Genomic DNA, 19,403 nt, shown 5'->3' with positions numbered 1-19,403 from the left:
CTGACATCAATTCTTCCTGGGAATTCTTCCAAAGCAAACTGATCTCTCTCATGCACAGATTTATCCCATCTCGCCTTCAATTGTCTTACCCTTCCTCCCGTCCATGGTACACTGAATCTTGTGGTGAGGCAGTTGCCCTGAAACAGCTTGCCTTTGCCTCTTGGAAGGCTAATCCAACTGAAGGAAATCTCAGTTCCTTCCACCAAGCTCGGAACAAGTGTGTGTCTACCCTCAGGAGTGCCAGGAAGCACTATCTCTCCTCACTCAAGAATGAACTCTCAAACCTGTCTCCTTCCTCCAAATCCTGGTGGCGTCTGGTCAAATCCGTTTCTGGTGTTTGTTCCCCCTCCATCCCCTCCCTTACCTCAAATGGCCACACAGTTGACATCGCATGTGACAAAGCCGAATGCCTCAACTCTGTGTTCGCCTCGAAATCCTTAGTCCCAAACCCATCTCTCTCTGTTCCCACCTTTCCCAGTCGAACCCAACTGCTCCTGGACTCTGTGTCCTTCTCTCCTGACAAGGTGGAGGAGTTTTTGTCAAACCTTGACTCTGATTCTGCAACTGGACCAGACGGCATCAGCCCACGGGTCTTAAAATCCTGCTCTGCCGCTCTATCTCACCCTCTCTCTGTTCTTTTCACCCTATCTTTTGCTCAAGGTCATCTGCCAGCATCCTGGAAATCAGCTAACATTACCGCTTTACACAAAAAAGGTGCAAAAACAGATCCTTGCAACTACAGACCAATCAGCCTGCTCCCAATTATCAGCAAAGTCATGGAATCCATCATTGCTTCGGATATGAAATCTTTCCTCTTCTCCAATGGCTTGATCTCTGATCATCAATTTGGTTTCAGACCAGGTCACTCTACTCTGGACATGCTGCTTCTGCTGTCTCAACAATGGATGGAGGTCCTCAATGCCAAACAGGAAATCAGAGCTGTCTCCCTTGACATATCAAGGGCCTTTGATACGGTCTGGCACCCAGCTCTGCTCACCAAACTCTCCTCCTATGGTATCCATGGAAATCTCCATGCATGGCTTGCGGACTTCCTCTCTGGTCGTAGTCAACGTGTGGCCCTGAATGGATTTCTCTCATCTCCCCTTCCTGTTCAGGCTGGAGTTCCCCAAGGAAGTGTGCTGGGCCCTGTGCTTTTTCTGGTCTTTATCAATGATCTCTCTGACTCTCTGGAAAATCCTCTCTATCTCTTTGCTGATGACTCCACTCTCTGCCGCTCCATTCCTCTTCCCTCAGATCGGCAGTCTGCAGCCTCCTCACTCTCTGAAGACCTGGACAAAATCACAGACTGGTCAAACAAGTGGAACATGTCTTTCAATCCTGCCAAATCTCACTCTCTTACTATGTCTCTCCGAAAAGATCGACTGGACAACCCTCCCATCTACTTTCTCAACAATCCTCTCCAAGAAGTTCTGTCACTCAAGCTTTTGGGTCTCAATATCTGCCATGATCTTTCTTGGGAAAACCACATTTCCAAGCTGGCCTCCAAAGCCAGTCGCCGACTGGGCATCCTCCGTCGTGCGAAGTCCTTCCTCGGCACACCTGAGCTCCTCACCACTTACAAGGCTTTCATCCGCAGCTCAATGGAATACTGTTCTCCCCTATGGGCTGGTGCTCCTGCCTCACACCTGGCTCGGCTTCACGCTGTTGAATCCAAAGCTTTCAAAATCATTGGAATCTCCCGCGATGAAGCTATCTCTGAGGGCCTTTCACTCACTCACCGCAGGCAGGTAGGTGGTCTTTCTGTCTTCTACCGACTCCTCTCCGGCCTTGCTCCCCCAGCTCTCTCTGTGCTCTGTCCCCCAAATATTCCTACAGGTCGCACAAGATCTGCCAGCAACCCTCTGATGGTTAAACTGCCGAAATCTCGGCTCTCTGCTCACCTTCACTCTTTCATTCCTCTTTTCTCCCGCCTGTGGAACAAACTCCCACACTCCCTTCAATCCCTCTCCTCCCTCCAGGTCTTTAAAACAGCTGTTCACCACCATCTCTTATCTTCCCCCATCCATAACCTTGATCTTTTCTACCCCCACTAATTCACCCCAGATCCACCTTGTTTGAAATTCCAACTTATTTCCTGGAAATCCTGGCAGTGTCCATATGTTTATACCTCTCCCACCCCCCCCCCCCTTCACATGCCTCCCCCCCTTCACATGCCTCCCCCCCTTCACATGCCTCCCCCCCAAAGCCCTCTCCCTCCCACAGATCTCTCGATGTCTCCATGTCTCTCGGTCCCTGCTCTCAAATGTTGTGTTTGTGTCCTTCCCCCTCTCTCCCCATCTTGTCTACCGCTCCCGATGTTATTTGTTTTATGTGTCTGTTTGTCTTTCTGTGTGATTAATGTTCGCTCTTTCACGAGCCTCGATCTTGTATACAAAAAAAAAAAAAAAAAAAAAAAAAAAAAATCCACCTGAATCTATGGGGGAGAGTTGACAAGGATAACCCCTCTGCACCCTGCATCCTGCATCCAGGTGGATCGAGTTCATCCATTCGGTTTGGAGTCAATCTTTCCACGTTTACATGGATGGTTCTAAAGTCCTTTCCCTAGGGAGAACTGCGGCGGCAATATGTATCCTTGATGTTAAGGTGACAAAGGCTAAGAGGTTATCTGATCGTCTCTCCGTCTTCGCAGCGGAACTCTTTGCTATCGTATTGGCACTGCAATGGATAATCGAGTTCAACCCTCTCAGTGCCTTGATCTTTTCTGATTCCCTCTCTGCACTTAAGGCACTAGAGTCTCCACAGGAGGGATGCGGATTTGACCTGGTGCTCGAAGTACAGCACCTGATCAACGTTGCCAGTTGGAGAGGATCTGTGGTCAATCTGTGCTGGATCCCCGCTCATGTGGGTATTGGAGGAAACGAGGCCTGTGATATTGCAGCCAAGTGTGCGCTCACATCCGAATGTGTCACCCAAATCCCTTTGGGACCGTCTGAAATTGTGAATGTGGCCAGGGACAAGATCGTCAAAAAATGGCAATCCCAGTGGGACACCACCACGAAGGGTAGATTTTGTTACAGGGTGAATCCTGTCTATTAAGTACGTACGGCTAATAATTGTGTACTGTTGGAATATACCAGTCGACCCTTTAGATTGCTGAGACCCCTTCAACCTTTGAAGACCCTTTAAGTCCCCAAAGACCCAAAATATCCCCCTTTTCGGCTCCCTCAGTTGTCCCGCAGAGACCAGGTGGCTCTCTCCAGGCTTAGACCTGGGCACTGCCACCTTAATTCGTATCTTCACGTGATAGGATGTCACCCTTCCGGGACTTGCGACTCCTGTAGGGAACCAGAAGATTTATCCCACTTATTTATGGTATGTCACCTATGTGACGGACCTAGGTTGCTCCTATTTAAAATCGTTAGAGAGGAGGGGGTCGGGGGGTCTGGTCTGCCCGTCATTTTTGGTCATTTAAACCAAAGGCGGTCCTAAACTTTTTGAAAGCGTGTGGGAGACATATAGTCCTATGGATGTCCCATAGGCCTCCTTTTCAATACATATTCTTTTTTTTTGCAACACAGTGATGTTCAGGCGCGTGGCGAGAGAGCCTCACGGCTTTGAAAACGCCTTAAACTCAAAAGAAGAAGAAGAAGAAGAAGGTAGTGGTGAGAATGAAGCGAAGGCAGGTACTGGTGAGGAGGGAGAGAGGGCAGGTAGTGGTGAGGAGGTAGCGAGGGCAGGTAGGGGTGAGGAGGTAGCGAGGGCAGGTAGTAGTGAGAAGGTAGCGAGGGCAGGTAGTGGTGAGGAGGTAGCGAGGGCAGGTAGGGGTGAGGTAGTGAGGGCAGGCAGTGGTGAGGAGGTGAAGAGGGCAGGCAGTGGTGAGGAGGTAGCGAGGGCAGGTAGGGGTGAGGTAGTGAGGGCAGGCAGTGGTGAGGAGGTGAAGAGGGCAGGCAATGGTGAGGAGGTAGCGAGGGCAGGTAGTGGTGAGGAGGTAGTGAGGGCAGGTACTGCTGAGGAGGTAGTGAGGGCAAGCAGTGGTGAGGAGGTAGCGAGGGCAGGTAGGGGTGAGGAGGTAGCGAGGGCAGGTATTGGTGAGGAGGGAGCGAGGGCAGGCAGTGGTGAGAAGGTAGCGAGGGCAGGTAGTGGTGAGGAGGTAGCGAGGGCAGGTAGTGGTGAGTAGGTAATAATATAGATATTTGTGATATTATTTATTTGTAATCTAAAAAAGTCCAAAATAATGGTCTAAAGCGCGAAGTCTAAATGGTCAAGTGTCCTGCTGCCCAATCGGTCTAGAGCGTCTTACATCTTAATGTCTTCGGGGTTTTTATAAGGGTCGTTGGGATCTTCTGGGTCTTTAAGGGTCTTCGGGACATTTTGGGTCTTTGGGGACTTAAAGGGTCTTCAAAGGTTGAAGGGGTCTCAGCAATCTAAAGGGTCGACTGGTATATTCCAACAGTACACAATTATTAGCCGTACGTACTTAATAGACAGGATGCAACCAACATTCAAACAGTGCGTAAATAATGTATATAAAGTGCATTCAGAAAGTATTCAGACCCCTTCACTTTTTTCACATTTTGTTATGTTGCAGCATTATGCTGAAATCGTTTAAATTCATTTTTTCCCTCATAAATCTACACTCAATACCCCATAATGACAAAGAGAAAACAGGATTTTAGAAAGTTTTGCAAATTTATTAAAAAGAAAAAACTGAAATATCACATTGACATAAGTATTCAGACCCTTTGCTATGACACTTGAAATTTAGCTCAGGTGCCTCCCATTTCTTTTGATCATCTTTGAGATGTTTCTACACCTTGATTGGAGTCCACCTGTGGCAAATTCAATTGATTGGACATGATTTGGAAAGGCACACACCTGTCTATATAAGGTCTCACAGCTGACAATGCATATCAGCGCAAAAACCAAGCCATGAGGTCGAAGGAACTGCCTGCAGAGCTCAGAGACAGGATTGTGTCGAGGCACAGATTGAAGGTTCCCAAGAGCACAGTGGCCTCCATAATTCTTAAATGGAAGAAGTTTGGAACAACCAGGACTCTTCCTAGAGCTGGCCGCCCGGCCAGACTGAACAATCGGGGGAGAAGGGCCTTGGTAAGAGAGGTGACCAAGAACCCGATGGTCACTCTGGCTGAGCTCCAGAGATCCTGTGTGGAGATGGGAGAAACTTCCAAAAGGACAACCATCACTACAACACTCCACCGATCTGGGCTTCATGGCAGAGTGGCCAGACGGAAGCCTCTCCTCAGTGAAAGACACATGAAAGCCCACAGAATCTTGTTTCTCACAGTCTGAGAGTCCTTCAGGTGCTTTTTTGCAAACTCCAAGCGGGCTTGATGTATATCACGTATACACGGATATGTATACATATACTTGATGTATACACTGATGTATATTTATATAGTCACTGCATCACCGCCTCATGGACGGTGTTTTTCAATTTTATATATATTTGAACAATAATAAAATGTTTTGGTCACAAAGAGACATACATACTTAAATACATACATTACAGGCCTAGGAGTTAGGGCTCGGAGTTAAGGGAAGGAGCTATGGCTAGGAGTTGAGGGAAGGAGCTATGGCTAGGAGTTGAGGGAAGGAGCTATGGCTAGGAGTTGAGGGAAGGAGCTATGGCTCGGAGTTGAGGGAAGGAGCTATGGCTCGGAGTTGAGGGAAGGAGCTATGGCTAGGAGTTGAGGGAAGGAGCTATGGCTCGGAGTTGAGGGAAGGAGCTATGGCTAGGAGTTGAGGGAAGGAGCTATGGCTCGGAGTTGAGGGAAGGAGCTATGGCTAGGAGTTCGGGCTCGGAGTTAAGGGAAGGAGCTATGGCTAGGAGTTAGGGCTCGGAGTTGAGGGAAGGAGCTATGGCTAGGAGTTAGGGCTCGGAGTTAAGGGAAGGAGCTATGGCAAGGAGCTATGGCGAGGAGTTGAGGGAAGGAGCTATGGCTAGGAGTTGAGGGAAGGAGCTATGGCTAGGAGTTGAGGGAAGGAGCTATGGCAAGGAGCTATGGCTAGGAGTTGAGGGAAGGAGCTATGGCTAGGAGTTGAGGGAAGGAGCTATGGCTAGGAGTTGAGGGAAGGAGCTATGGCAAGGAGCTATGGCTAGGAGTTGAGGGAAGGAGCTATGGCTCGGAGTTGAGGGAAGGAGCTATGGCTAGGAGTTAAGGGAAGGAGCTATGGCTAGGAGTTAAGGGAAGGAGCTATGGCTAGGAGCTATGGCTAGGAGTTGAGGGAAGGAGCTATGGCTCGGAGTTGAGGGAAGGAGCTATGGCTAGGAGTTAAGGGAAGGAGCTATGGCTAGGAGCTATGGCTCGGAGTTGAGGGAAGGAGCTATGGCTAGGAGTTAGGGCTCGGAGTTAAGGGAAGGAGCTATGGCAAGGAGTTCGGGCTAGGAGTTATGGCAAGGAGTTCTGGATGTTTGTTCCTTTCATATTTTTTTCTACTTTTTCATATTTCTCTTTATTCATTCTAATTCTTGGCTTGTAGCGGTTACCGGAAGCATACACAATCATCTTGCACCGGCCGATGACGCAACCGGCGGGCGGTGACCTGCCCGGACTCGCCCGGACATGTCCAGACTTGCCTTTCCCGGGCGAACACTTGACTCGCATACCACGCCCCGTTGAGAGGCGTGGCTTATCTTTTTGCATACCACGCCCCGCCGAGGCGTGGCTTTTGTGTGTTGAACTTTGATTATAAATTGCCGCCCGTTCTATCGGCAGATTCAGTGTGCTTTTGAGTTCTTTGGTTTTGAACTAAATAAATAGCTCAGTGAAACTTCGTTCCTGTGTCATCCATTTTGTCTGGCTTTATCGTGCGAGCACAGCTCCCACAATTGGTGACCCCTTTCTAAGAACACGGCAATGGAGTCAGCTGTAGCTTTGAAGCTCCCGGGCTTCTGGGAGTCACACGCGGCCGTTTGGTTTGCTCAAGCGGTTTCTCAATTCGCCCTGCGGAAAATTACGGAGGACACGACGCGCTACCATCATGTGGTTTCCGCGCTCACTGCCTCCACCGCTGCCCGGGTCCTGAGCTTCCTACAGAACCCGCCGAACGCCGACAAATACGGCGGCTCAAAGGCCTACTCCTCGGTGCGTTTGGACTCACGGAGACCGAACGTGCGCGACAACTACTACACCCCCCGGAGCTGGGCGAGGCCCGTCCATCCGAAAGCATGGACCACATGCTTGCTCTTCTAGGTGACCACAGCCCGGACTTCCTCTTCCGCGAGTTGTTCCTCCAGCGGCTACCCGGGCAGGTACGGTTAGCTTTGGCTAATTCACCCATCACGGACCCTCGCGCCCTGGCCAAGGAGGCCGATAAATCTTTCTCGACCAGGCGACACGTCAGAGCGGCCGCCTGGGACCCTGGGCCAACAGAGGCAATGCCCGCGCCACGACCGGCGCCTCCACCGGCCGAGTCAGTGCCACTGACGGCAGCGGCCGCCGCGACGCCCCGTCGACCGAACCCGACGCGACCGCCGGGGCCTCCACCAGAGCGGACCATGTGCTATTACCATGCCAGGTTCGGGCAGAAGGCCAGAACGTGCCGCCCACCGTGCACTTTCAGCAGGTTGGGAAACGACCAGGCCGGCGCTCGCTGCCTGCCATGAGCGTCGGCCATTCAGGCAGCCTTCTGTTTATCACGGACACGGAGTCCGGGCGGCGTTTTTTGTGCGACACTGGCGCTCAGCTGAGCGTGATACCCGCCTCGGTGCAGGACAAACAGGCCGCCCTGTGCGGCCCCGCCTTGGTCGCCGCAAACGGCTCCTCCATTCGCACCTTCGGTTCGCGCAGCATCGCATTCTGCTTCAGGGGCCAGCGCTTCAGGTGGGACTTCATCACGGCGAACGTGCCCATGGCCTTCCTGTGTGCAGATTTTCTTTGCGCGCATGGGCTTTTGGTCGACGTCAAATGGCGTCGGCTCATCAACGCAGAGACCTTCAGCTCGCTCGCTTGCTCATTGAGCGGCTCCGCTCCGACCAAGCTAGCCTGCGCGCTCCCGGCCGTGGACGATTTCACCCGCCTACTCGCCAAGTTTCCCGCCCTCACGCAGCCGACATTTTTGGCCGTCGCCGTCAAGCACGGCGTCAAACACCACATCCCGACCACAGGTCCACGCCAGGGCTCACCACCTCGACCCGGCCAAACTCGCCGTGGCGAAGGCGGAATTCGACAGGCTGGAGCGATTGGGCATTGTGCGGCGCTCGAATAGCGCGTAGGCCTCGCCCCTGCACATCGTGCCCAAACCAGGTGGCGGATGGTGACCATGCGGCGATTACTGCCGCCTCAACGACGCCACCACCCCCGACCGGTACCCGATACCACATATACAGGACTTTTCCGCCCGTTTGGCGGGGCGGGTGATATTTTCCAAGGTCGACCTTATTCGGGGCTACCACCAGGTACCCGTCCGGCCGGCCGACGTGCCGAAGACAGCGGTAATTACACCTTTTGGCCTCTTCGAGTTCCTTCGCATGCCGTCGGCCTTAAGAACGCGGCCCAGGCCTTCCAACGGCTGATGCAAAGCATGCTGCGCGACCTCACCTTTCTTTTCGTCAACCTGGACGACATTCTCGTCGCCAGCACTTCCCGGGCGGAGCACCTCATCCACCTGCGCACGCTTTTTGAGCGCCCCGGCCAGCACGGCCTTATCATCAACCCGGCGAAATGCCAGTTTGGCGTAACGGCCGTCGACTTCCTGGGGCACCGCATCACGAAGCGCGGGGCCGTTCCGCTACGGACCAAGGTGGAGACAGTCACAAGTTTCCCGCACCCCCGCTCCATCAATGCCCTACAGGAATTTTTGGGGATGGTAAATTTCTACCACCGGTTCATGCCTCGCGCCGCCCAACTCATGCGCCCCGTGTACGAAGTCCTCCGGGGCAAGCCGGCCAAGCACGACGTCGCCTGGACCACAGAGATGGACGCGGCGTTCACGGGCGCTAAGCTGGCCATCGCCAACGCGACCATGCTGGCGCACCCGGCGCTCGACGCATCCATCGCCCTCACCACGGACGCTTCCGACTACGCGGTGGGCGCCGTGCATGAACAGTGGGTGAACGGGGCTTGGCAACCGCTGTCCTTCTTCAGCCGGCAGCTTCGCCCTAACGAGCGCAAGTATAGCACTTTCGACCATGAGCTCCTCGGCCTTTACCTGGCCGTTCGCCACTTCCGCCATTTTTTTGAGGGCCGCTCGTTCACGGCGTTTGTGGACCACAAACCCCTGGTCTTCGCCATGGCCAAGGTTACGGAGCCGTGGTCGGCCCGCCAGCGGCGCCACCTCTCCGCCGTGTCCGAATTTACGACGGACATCCGGCACGTCGCGGGCAAGGACAACGCTGTGGCCGATTGCCTCTCCCGGTCCGGCGTGAACGCCGTCCACCTGGGTGTGGACTTTTCCCGCATGGTGACCGACCAGACCGCCGATCCCACGGTGCAAGCCCTCCGGACAGCCGACACAGGCCTGCGGTTGGCCGACGTCCCCTTCGAGGACACAGGCACGGTTCTCCTTTGCGACGTTTCCCTGGGCCAACCTCGCCCCATCGTGCCCACTGGATGGCAGCGGCACATTTTTGACGCCCTCCACGGCCTTTCCCACCCGGGCCGGAAGGCATCACAGAAGCTCGTGGCAGCGAAGTTCGTCTGGCATGGGCTCTGGAAAGATGTCCGCGACTGGGCCAACGCCTGTGTCACCTGCCAGCGCGCGAAGGTCCACCGGCACACCCAGGCCCCGTTGGCACCATTCGACGTGCCTGCGCGGCGCTTCGACCACGCCAATGTGGACCTGGTGGGACCCCTTCCCTCCTCGCGGGGCTTCACCCACCTAATCACGATGGTGGAGAGGACCACCAGGTGGCTGGAGGCCGTCCCGCTGGCATCAACAACATCTGCCGACGTGGCGCAGGCCTTCATTGGCACTTGGATTGCCCGTTTTGGCGCCCCCTCGGACATCTCCGACAGAGGCCCGCAATTCACCTCCGAGCTTTGGGGCGCGGTCGCCCAGGCCCTGGGGGTCAAGCTTCACCACACCACGGCCTACCACCCCCAAGCCAACGGCTTGTGCGAGCGGTTCCACCACTCGATGAAGGCCGCTCTCAGGGCCAGCCTCCAGGACGACGGTTGGGCCGACAGGCTCCCGTGGGTCCTATTGGGCCTCCGAACGGCCCCTAAAGAGGACCTCCAGGCTTCCACCGCCGAGCTGGTCTACGGCCAGCCACTGCGCGTGCCGGGCGAGTTCATCCTGACGCCACCGGCCCCTGGTCCGCGGCTTGCCAACGCTCGGCCCTCCAGGAGGCCGCCAGGATATTTGCCCCCGTGCCCATGTCCCATCACGGCTGCCCCCAACCCCACATCCCCCCAGCACTTCGCACTGCGGAGTACGTTTTTATCCACAACGACGCACACCGGGGACCGCTCCGGCCGCCGTACGATGGACCTTTCCGGGTCCTGAAAAGGGACGACAAGTCGTTCATCGTGGACGTCGGCGGCAAACCAGACCACATCTCCGTGGACCACCTCAAACCGGCCCATTTGGACCTCAACCAACCTCCACAGTTGGCCCTTCCTCCACGGTGGGGCCGTCCCCCATCAACCAAGCCCCCCGCCCGACCATCCACCGCCACGCCACCTGCCACCCCCACACAAATCACCAGGGGTCGTTTCGGCCGGGTCATCAAGACCCCCCTCAAACTGACTCTCCCGGTGCAAGTTAATTCTGGGGGGGGCGCATGTAGCGGTTACCGGAGGTATACACAATCATCTTGCACCGGCCGATGACGCAACGGTGGGCAGTGACTTGCCCGGACTCGCCCGGATATGTCCAGACTTGCCTTTCCCGAGCGAACACTTGACTCGCATACCACGCCCCGTTGAGAGGCGTGGCTTATCTTTTTGCATACCACGCCCGCCTGAGAGGCGTGGCTTTTGTGTGTTGAACTTTGATTATAAATTGCCGCCCATTCGATCGGCAGATTCAGTGCTTTTGAGTTCTTTGGTTTTGAGCTAAATAAATAGCTCAGTGAAACTTCGTTCCTGTGTCGTCCATTTTGTCTGGCTTTATCGTGCGAGCACAGCTCCCACAGGCTCTTCTTAGGAGTTAGGGCTAGGAGATTGGGCTAGGAGTTAAGGGAAGGAGGTATAGCTCGGAGTTAGGGATCTTTGCTCCTTTCACATTTCTTTCTACTTTTTCATATTTCTCTTTATTCATTCTACTTCTTCTTCTTATTTCTCTCTTTGTTTATCTATCTGTCTTCGGAGATGTGAATTCTTGCAGTATTTTTTTTATCTGGAAGGCTCACTTGGCTGCGCTTGGATGGGTTTGAGGGTAGAGTGGCGGCTGAAATCCCAATCCTATCCAGGTTCCTCCTGATGACTCCATCTTTGCTCTTTACTTTTTTGGGGGGTTCTTTCTGATGACTCCAATGCAGTATTTGGTCATACATACATACATACATACATACATACATACATACATACATACATACATATACACACACACACACACTGTAACGAATTTGAGAAAGTGTAAAGAATGTGAGAATTATGGTTTTGCTGTGTGGAAATGTCACCCTCCGTAATGTAAAGAAAGGTCGAAGCTCGTCCTCTTAGTTAATTCCATAAACCTACACGCAGGGCACCATATATCCTTTTAAATAGTTATTCCCTTATTCTATGTAGTTTAAGGCTGTGTTTCCCAATAGTTTGACTCTTCATTGCACCGAATTAAATAAGAGTAGGTCCCATCTGCAAAGTGTCAGGTTTGGATGGTTTTCGCCGCAAATGGACTCCATTGAGCACGCGGTCGGTTGGAAGAAGAAAGGCGTGTCTCCACCTCGTCATAGAGGGGAGGAGTGAGCCAGCCCCGAACAACCAACCAAGTATAAGGGGTTTGGCTTGAGATGGCGGAGAGAGAACAATCTGGGAGGTTCGCAAAGGTTCAAGGTTGGGGCTTATATAACCCGCGGGAGACGCCCCCACAAGAGATGCACTGGAGATGAGCTACGCAGATGCGCTGGAGATGAGCTACGCAGATGCGCTACACATGAGTCCAAGCAGCTGAGATACGTGCCATGCTGCAGAGGAGATACGGACCGAGGCAACGCAAGGAGCGCGCGACGCAGCAGTGCGGAGAAAGGAACTTCGCCCGCGCAGTTTGGAACCGCGGGAGTTCGCACGACCGCGGCTCGGCTTTTTGACGGCGGTGCCTTCCGGCCCGACCGTGCCCAGTCCCCGCTGAACCTTCCTTGCCTATCCAAGCCATCCACCTTCAGCCATTCATTCCTGCCTGCGTTTCCCGTGTAAGTGTGATCGTTCGTCTGTCTTTCACGTTGTCCTGGGGTATTAATTAAGACTGTTCATAGATAAGCTAATAATCATTGCACTATGTCTCCTGCTCCTTCCATTGCCTCGTAAATCGTATTTCCTTTCCTTTCTGCTTTAGTTGTGTGTAAATAGTAATAAATCCTGTTATTCCCTACTTTGTCTTTTTCTTCTTCATGCTCTTTCGGTCGCTTTAGAGGTTTCCATCATTGCACACCTGTGGCACGATTTGGCCAACGTTCAGGATCGGGTTAGTCTTTGTTAACGGTTCGTGCCACGGCTGCCATCCGCTCGGCAAATAACATCTTATCCGCGGTCGCGAACGAAGCTGCTCACCTGCCTCTGGAGGGAGCTTGTGCAGCTTCAGGGACCACGTCGGTCAGTCACAAACGAGGGGACTAATCCCCCCTCGAGAAGGGATCCGAGGCCGATGTTGGGTTCCGTAACAATTGGTGTCTGGGAGTGAGATTTGAGGCCCGAAGCAAATTTTTTATAACATAAAAAAAAATTTTGGTCAAAATTAAGAGCGCCCGAAACTTTTTAACATCCTAAATTTAAAATAGTGCCATGGATGGTCAAGGCGATCGGATGCAGGTGGGTGAGTCAGAAGGGGGGGTAGAAGTGACCCAGGACCCCAGGGAAATGTATGTGGGAGAAATGGAGGAGGAGGGCAATGGCAATGTGGTTGTGGGAGGATCAGGCGCACAAAATGGCGCCCTTGCGCACGTGGTTGTAGGGACACAAAATGGCGCCCTCGCGCACGTGGTTGCGGGGGCCACGCCCGTGGCACCAATGGGCGTGGTCCAAATGCAAGCCTTCATGGCCCAATTCATGGTGGAAATGCAGAAAGAGAACGACAGTATGGAACGAATGGAAAACAGAATGAGGGCTGATAGTGAGCAATTGGGAGCAATGAGGGACGAAGCAAGGGGTACCAGTGAACGTATGGACAATAAATTTAAGGGGTTAGACAATAATTTTAAGGGGTTGAACAATAAATTTGAGGGGTTGGACAGTAAATTTGAGGGGTTAGACAACGGGATAAAAGGGGTGAAGAATGGGTTAGCGGGGCTAGAAAACAGGATGGAAGACAAATTGCGGGCAATAGGGGAGCAATCCGCCCGGGAAATTAAACAAATGGGAGAGCAGATAGAGGAGGTGAAAATCGGGTTAGAAACTAAATTGGATGCTCAGAGGAATTAATTGGGACAGATGAAGGCGGCATCTACGAAAGAAATGGAGGAGATGGGGGAGGAAATAAGACGAGGTGTAAGCGAAGAGGTCTCGGGGGTACGCGAGGAGGTAAAGCGAGGTGAGAAGCGTATGGAGAAAGAGGTGAGAAATAGTACGGCTAGGTTACAAGGTGGCATAGAAGATCTAACAAGGGGAGTAGAACAGCTGACGGTGGGACAAAAGGAACTAGTGGAACAGGTGGAAAAGAACACTGCGGTACTAGGAGGGTTGAAGGCGACACAAAAAGAAATCAAAAATGACTTGATAGCGACGAAGAGGGAATGTCGGATGGTACATGAGGGGTTGACAAAGAGGTTGGACGAGGTGACAGAGGCAATGGAGACGAAAGACCGGGAGGTGAGGACGCACATAGAAACAGTTAAGGTGGCGTTAGAGGAAGAGATAGAGGGGGCGCACCGGGAAATGAAGGAGGTAAAGGAAAAATTAGTGGAAGTGGAAGAGGGGGTGAGTGAAATTAAGAAGAGACGGAGGGAAACTAAGAAGGAGATAAGGGAGGAGGTGATGGAATATGTACAAGGTCGGTGCTCAAATCGTGATGGTGTGCTCGCTAACCAGATAAAGAGTTTGCAGGTGGCGAAGGAGGTGCGGAGACGAGGTGCCGAGGTGAGTGATGGTATACTAGGAAATGTATATGGTGTGAGGGGAGATTCAGTCAGCTTGGGGGTTGGTTTGGACCCGGGTGTTCGTGAGAGGCCGCTGGTGAAGTGTGCGACAGGTACAGAGTGTGACGGGGGAGGTGTGCGAGAATGTCCGACTATGGGGTGTGTGAGGAAAAAGTGCGCGCCAAGGAGTGAGTGTGCTGTCGAGAGTGAGTTGGTCGGAGCGCGTGTGCGGGGGGGGGGGGGGGGGGGCACATGGAAGTGCGTAGTGGGGAGTGTTACAAGGGATGTAACGGGAGAATGCACACCTGTGGTGAGTGTTACGGAGGGTGTAACGGGAGAGTGTGCGCAAGAGGATGCGCGAGAAAGGTGTGTAACGGACGGGTGCATGAGGAAAGAGTGCGCTGTCAAGAGTAAGGGTGAATGCGTGACCGAGAGTGGTGGTGAAAGTAGTAAGAGTGACACGGAGCGTGAGTTGGTTGTGGCAGGTGAGAGAGAATGTACCCCTGGAATGGAAGGATGCACACCTGGAATGGTAGAGAGCGTATGGGAATGCACACTGGAGTTAGTAGTGAGGCACGTGATTGGGTGTGCGGAGGAGAGCACACCTGTGGTTGTCACAGAGGAGGTGACCGAGGAGGGGGCGCGAAGAGGTGTGTTGGTGAGGTGTGCGAACAACGAGTGTGTGCAAAGGTGTGTGGTGGTCAGGTGTGTGACCAAGTCTGTGAGCGGAATGAGTGTACCTGGGTGTGTAAGAGAAGGTGCAATGACGAGGAGCATGGGAACGGCTGGATGTATGAGCAAGGAACGGGCTGCGGGGTGTAAGCATGCAAGTGGAGCATCGACGCTAAACGGGATAGCGGTTAGACCGACTTATAGCCGAAGCGGGCCCTCGGTTCGTGCCGGACAGCTTCGTGTGCCGCGGGGACCCGCGGGGATCGTAACCGCGGCGGTTTGGAAAGAACCACCGTACGCGATCTACGCCGGGCCTCGCTCTGAACGGCCGCGTCCGTGCTCCGCTAGGCGGAGCGGGCGGCCCGGTAAGAAGGGTCGTCATGGCGACCCCTTTTGGTTGAGGCGTTCCGGCAGGGCAAGATCGGGCCATTGGACGGCTCCGTGCCGAGATGGTGCGTGGGATCTCGGCCTGGGTAAACCTCCTTCCCTGCACCGAATGCCGGACGAATCCAACCGCCGGCACCAAACAACCCGCATTCATTGCTCGGCTTTGCGAAGCCGAGCTTTGGAGATGAATTGGCGCACCGAGAGGCTCAAGTGAGTAGACGTGTGATGATGATAGTATTTTGGACCCGAAATTGAAAAGCAAAATTTGATGATTGGCAAAGGATTGGCAGATTGATGATTGGCAGATGATTGGCAGTGATTGGCAAATTTTTAATTGGCTGAAATTTGGTGAGCAAAATTTATAGTGAGAGATGCCCGATGTGGTGGGGTGGCAACTCTGCCATCTCTCACAGCGGGGGCAAAGGAGCACTAGTTATGGGGTTTGTGGCAGTGAAAACTAGCCCGGGAGGGTTAGGATATAGTGTGTAGGGACCTAGAGATGACCATAGGTAACGGTAAGGTTAGGTAGTGACAATGATACCTGTAGTGGGGATGCAGGTAGATTAGTTTGGATTATAATGACGAGGGAGCGCAATAGTTTAAAGGGGCGACTGGGAAGCGCAAGTTCCAGAGGGGAGTAGTTAGATAAGATGATGCCATGTGAGTGTTGGAGGTGTATTCAGAAGTGTATTGTGAAAAGTGTATGAGTGAGTGTTGATATCGAGCAAATGAGGAATTTGCGGGGCAATGCTCGGGAGAGATGTGTGTATGAGCGTGGGAAAATCTGGGTGCCTGAGGCAATGGTTTTGAGAATAGAAAGTGTATTGAGCGTGGAAGTGTATGGAGCAGTGAGTAAGGAACGATTGAGATTGCACAGGTGTGCAACTGAACAGGTGTATGGAGCAGTGTATGAGTGAGTGATGGTGATGTGTGCTGTGTTGACCAAATGGTCCAGGAAGGAAGGAGGGTGCAGGTGGCACCAGGTGAGATTGCACAGGTGTGCAACTGCAGGTGTATGGAGAATGGTTGTGTGGAATACATGGAGTGTGGAATATATGGAGTATGGAATGGATGGTCGTGGAGTGAGTATGGTGGAAACAGTGGAGTGGAGTGGATGGTGCGAAGGTGTGGATGGGGGAAAGGAGGATGGACCCCCATCACGAATACCCGGGGAGGGTAGTGTAAGTGTTAGGTAGAGGGTACAGGTAAATTGTGGTTGGATATTGGCATCTGTGGTGCGTGTGGAAGAATGGTGCTTGGATGGGTGCATTAGTGACGTGGAAATGGCTGGGCGTGTAGCCTGTTAGTGTGTGTAGTTGGTTGAGCACTCCACCACTGTGAGGATGTCGGCCAGGTGAGGCCGCAGGTGGGCTCTGGGAGCCGGTAGAGTTGTGGATGGGGCCCGATGATCCGGAGGACGGACCCGGGTAGCCCAGTGCCAGAGAGGGCACCGAGTGGGGTAAGTGCCAAGGAAGGCCTTCCCCAGTTAGATAGGTTAGGGTGAGGAGCTAGGTAAGCTCGGGTGGCAACTACAGTGGTGGAGGTGTGCAGGTGGGTAGACCTGCTGGGAGAGCTACACGACTCAGCCCGGAAATTGTGCAAGGGCACCGGGAGATGAATCGGGGGAGTGCAACCCCAAATTGATAAGCACCACAGTTTGGTCAATGGGAATTGGTTTTTAGAACCCATAGTGTAAGTTGGCCAATGGATTGGCAGGGAAAGACCCCGGGTAGTGTAAAGTGTGTTAATGTCATTTAGGAAGTAGTTAGGTTTGAAATCTCCTTGCACCATCTACATCCACTCACCTGAGGTGACGCTACTCCACACCATGCCAGGTTTGATTATTTTTATTGTGCAAATGTTTGGATTGTGAGACGCATCATGACGTGGGTGTGACATTGTGCTTTGTGTTCCATCTCTCCCTCCTTATGAGGATTGATGATGAATTGGTGATGGAAAATTTTGGTTAGAGGGATTGTGGTGACGAATTTGGTATAGGGGAAATATGGGGGGAGACGTGACAGTAGTGACGAATTTGTAAATGTGTAGGTTTTTGTAAATATGGGGAGGGGCAAGGGGGGGGGTAGTGTAGGTCACATGTGGGGGGCGTACAGTAGGGACGAGCATTTCTCACTTCGCTCTCCGTACGCACCTCGTCCTGCATTACCTTGTTTGATGTGTACCCTTGTGACCCTACCCCTCGCTCACCTGTCTTCTTCCCCCCGCCCCCCCCCCTTGTCTCCCACCCGAGGACTGTGCGCCACTGGGCGTCGAGGGGAGCGTGCAGAGGTCGCCTTGTATGCCAGGACCCTCGCAACCAGTATGCATTGCATTGATGTACCACCTTATGGACCGCTGTTCTGCGGCCAAGTACCACTTGATGGACCCCAGGTTCTGGGGCAGGGCACCTCTGTTGGAGACCGGCCATAGTGGCCAGGTAATCTTGCTTGCGGACCTCGGTAAGGTGGCACCTATGCCCAACAGGTGGACCATCCTTAGTTGGCCCCTGTGGCCCTAAATATAAAAAAAATGGACACTCTGTGCTTTTTATTTTCAAGTAGGCCGCATGAAGCAAGAAGACATCGGGAAGAACATCGGCCCAGCAGAGAAGAAGAAGACCACCACCAGTTGCTTTTTTGTGTTTATTACAAACTGTAATGACTGCACTGGTTGGTGCTTTTGGGTGCTTTTGGGTGCTTTGGTGTTATTGGTACTGGTGCATCGATGCAATGCGTGCTGTCTCCTCCCTCCCAACAGGAATTTCCTTCTTTTTGTTTCCCTAAAAAGAAAAAAACACAGGTCCTGGGTTGCGTTGTAAATAAGGAATAACGTCACTGTAAATAATGCTCCCCACCGTAAATGTATAGTTTGAAAACAATTCCGCAATTCGGTTAGCTGTGGGTGCGAAACTGTTAGGCAGGGTGCAATGGAGCAGGGGGACATACTTATTTGTGTTTTAAAACTGTCGCACTCAGGGTCAGGTTAATTGTAGAGGGAACGACACCTACGTGTCACACTAAAAGTAAAGTTTTATAGGCCCGAGGACGGGCCTGAAGGCAGGAGGGTGCAGTGTAACGAATTTGAGAAAGTGTAAAGAATGTGAGAATTATGGTTTTGTTGTGTGGAAATGTCACCCTCCGTAATGTAAAGAAAGGTCGAAGCTCGTCCTCTTAGTTAATTCCATAAACCTACACGCAGGGCACCATATATCCTTTTAAATAGTTATTCCCTTATTCTATGTAGTTTATGGCTGTGTTTCCCAATAGTTTGACTCTTCATTGCACCGAATTAAATAAGAGTAGGTCCCATCTGCAAAGTGTCAGGTTTGGATGGTTTTCGCCGCAAATGGACTCCATTGAGCACGCGGTCGGTTGGAAGAAGAAAGGCGTGTCTCCACCTCGTCATAGAGGGGAGGAGTGAGCCAGCCCCGAACAACCAACCAAGTATAAGGGGTTTGGCTTGAGAGGGCGGAGAGAGAACAATCTGGGAGGTTCGCAAAGGTTCAAGGGTGGGGCTTATATAACCCGCGGGAGACGCCCCCACAAGAGATGCACTGGAGATGAGCTACGCAGATGCGCTGGAGATGAGCTACGCAGATGCGCTGCAGATGAGTCCAATCAGCTGAGATACGTGCCGCGCTGCAGAGGAGATACGGACCGAGGCAACGCAAGGAGCGCGCGACGCAGCAGTGCGGAGAAAGGAACTTCGACCGCGCAGTTTGGAACCGCGGGAGTTCGCACGACCGCGGCTCGGCCTTTTTGACGGCGGTGCCTTCCGGCCCGACCGTGCCCAGTCCCCGCTGAACCTTCCTTGCCTCTCCAAGCCATCCACCTTCAACCATTCATTCCTGCCTGCGTTTCCCGTGTAAGTGTGATCGTTCGTCTGTCTTTCACGTTGTCCTGGGGTATGAATTAAGACTGTTCATAGATAAGCTAATAATCATTGCACTATGTCTCCTGCTCCTTTCATTGCCTTGTAAATCGTATTTCCTTTCCTTTCTGCTTTAGTTGTGTGTAAATAGTAATAAATCCTGTTATTCCCTACTTTGTCTTTTTCTTCTTCATGCTCTTTCGGTCGCTTTCGAGGTTTCCATCATTGCACACCTGTGGCATGATTTGGCCAACGTTCAGGATCGGGTTAGTCTTTGTTAACGGTTCGTGCCGCGGCTGCCATCCGCTCGGCAAATTAACAT

Source organism: Myxine glutinosa, chromosome 9 (assembly GCF_964187855.1).
Source record: "Myxine glutinosa chromosome 9, kmMyxGlut1.1, whole genome shotgun sequence".
Classification (NCBI taxonomy): domain Eukaryota; kingdom Metazoa; phylum Chordata; class Myxini; order Myxiniformes; family Myxinidae; genus Myxine; species Myxine glutinosa.
Note: the sequence above shows the minus strand (reverse complement) of the source record.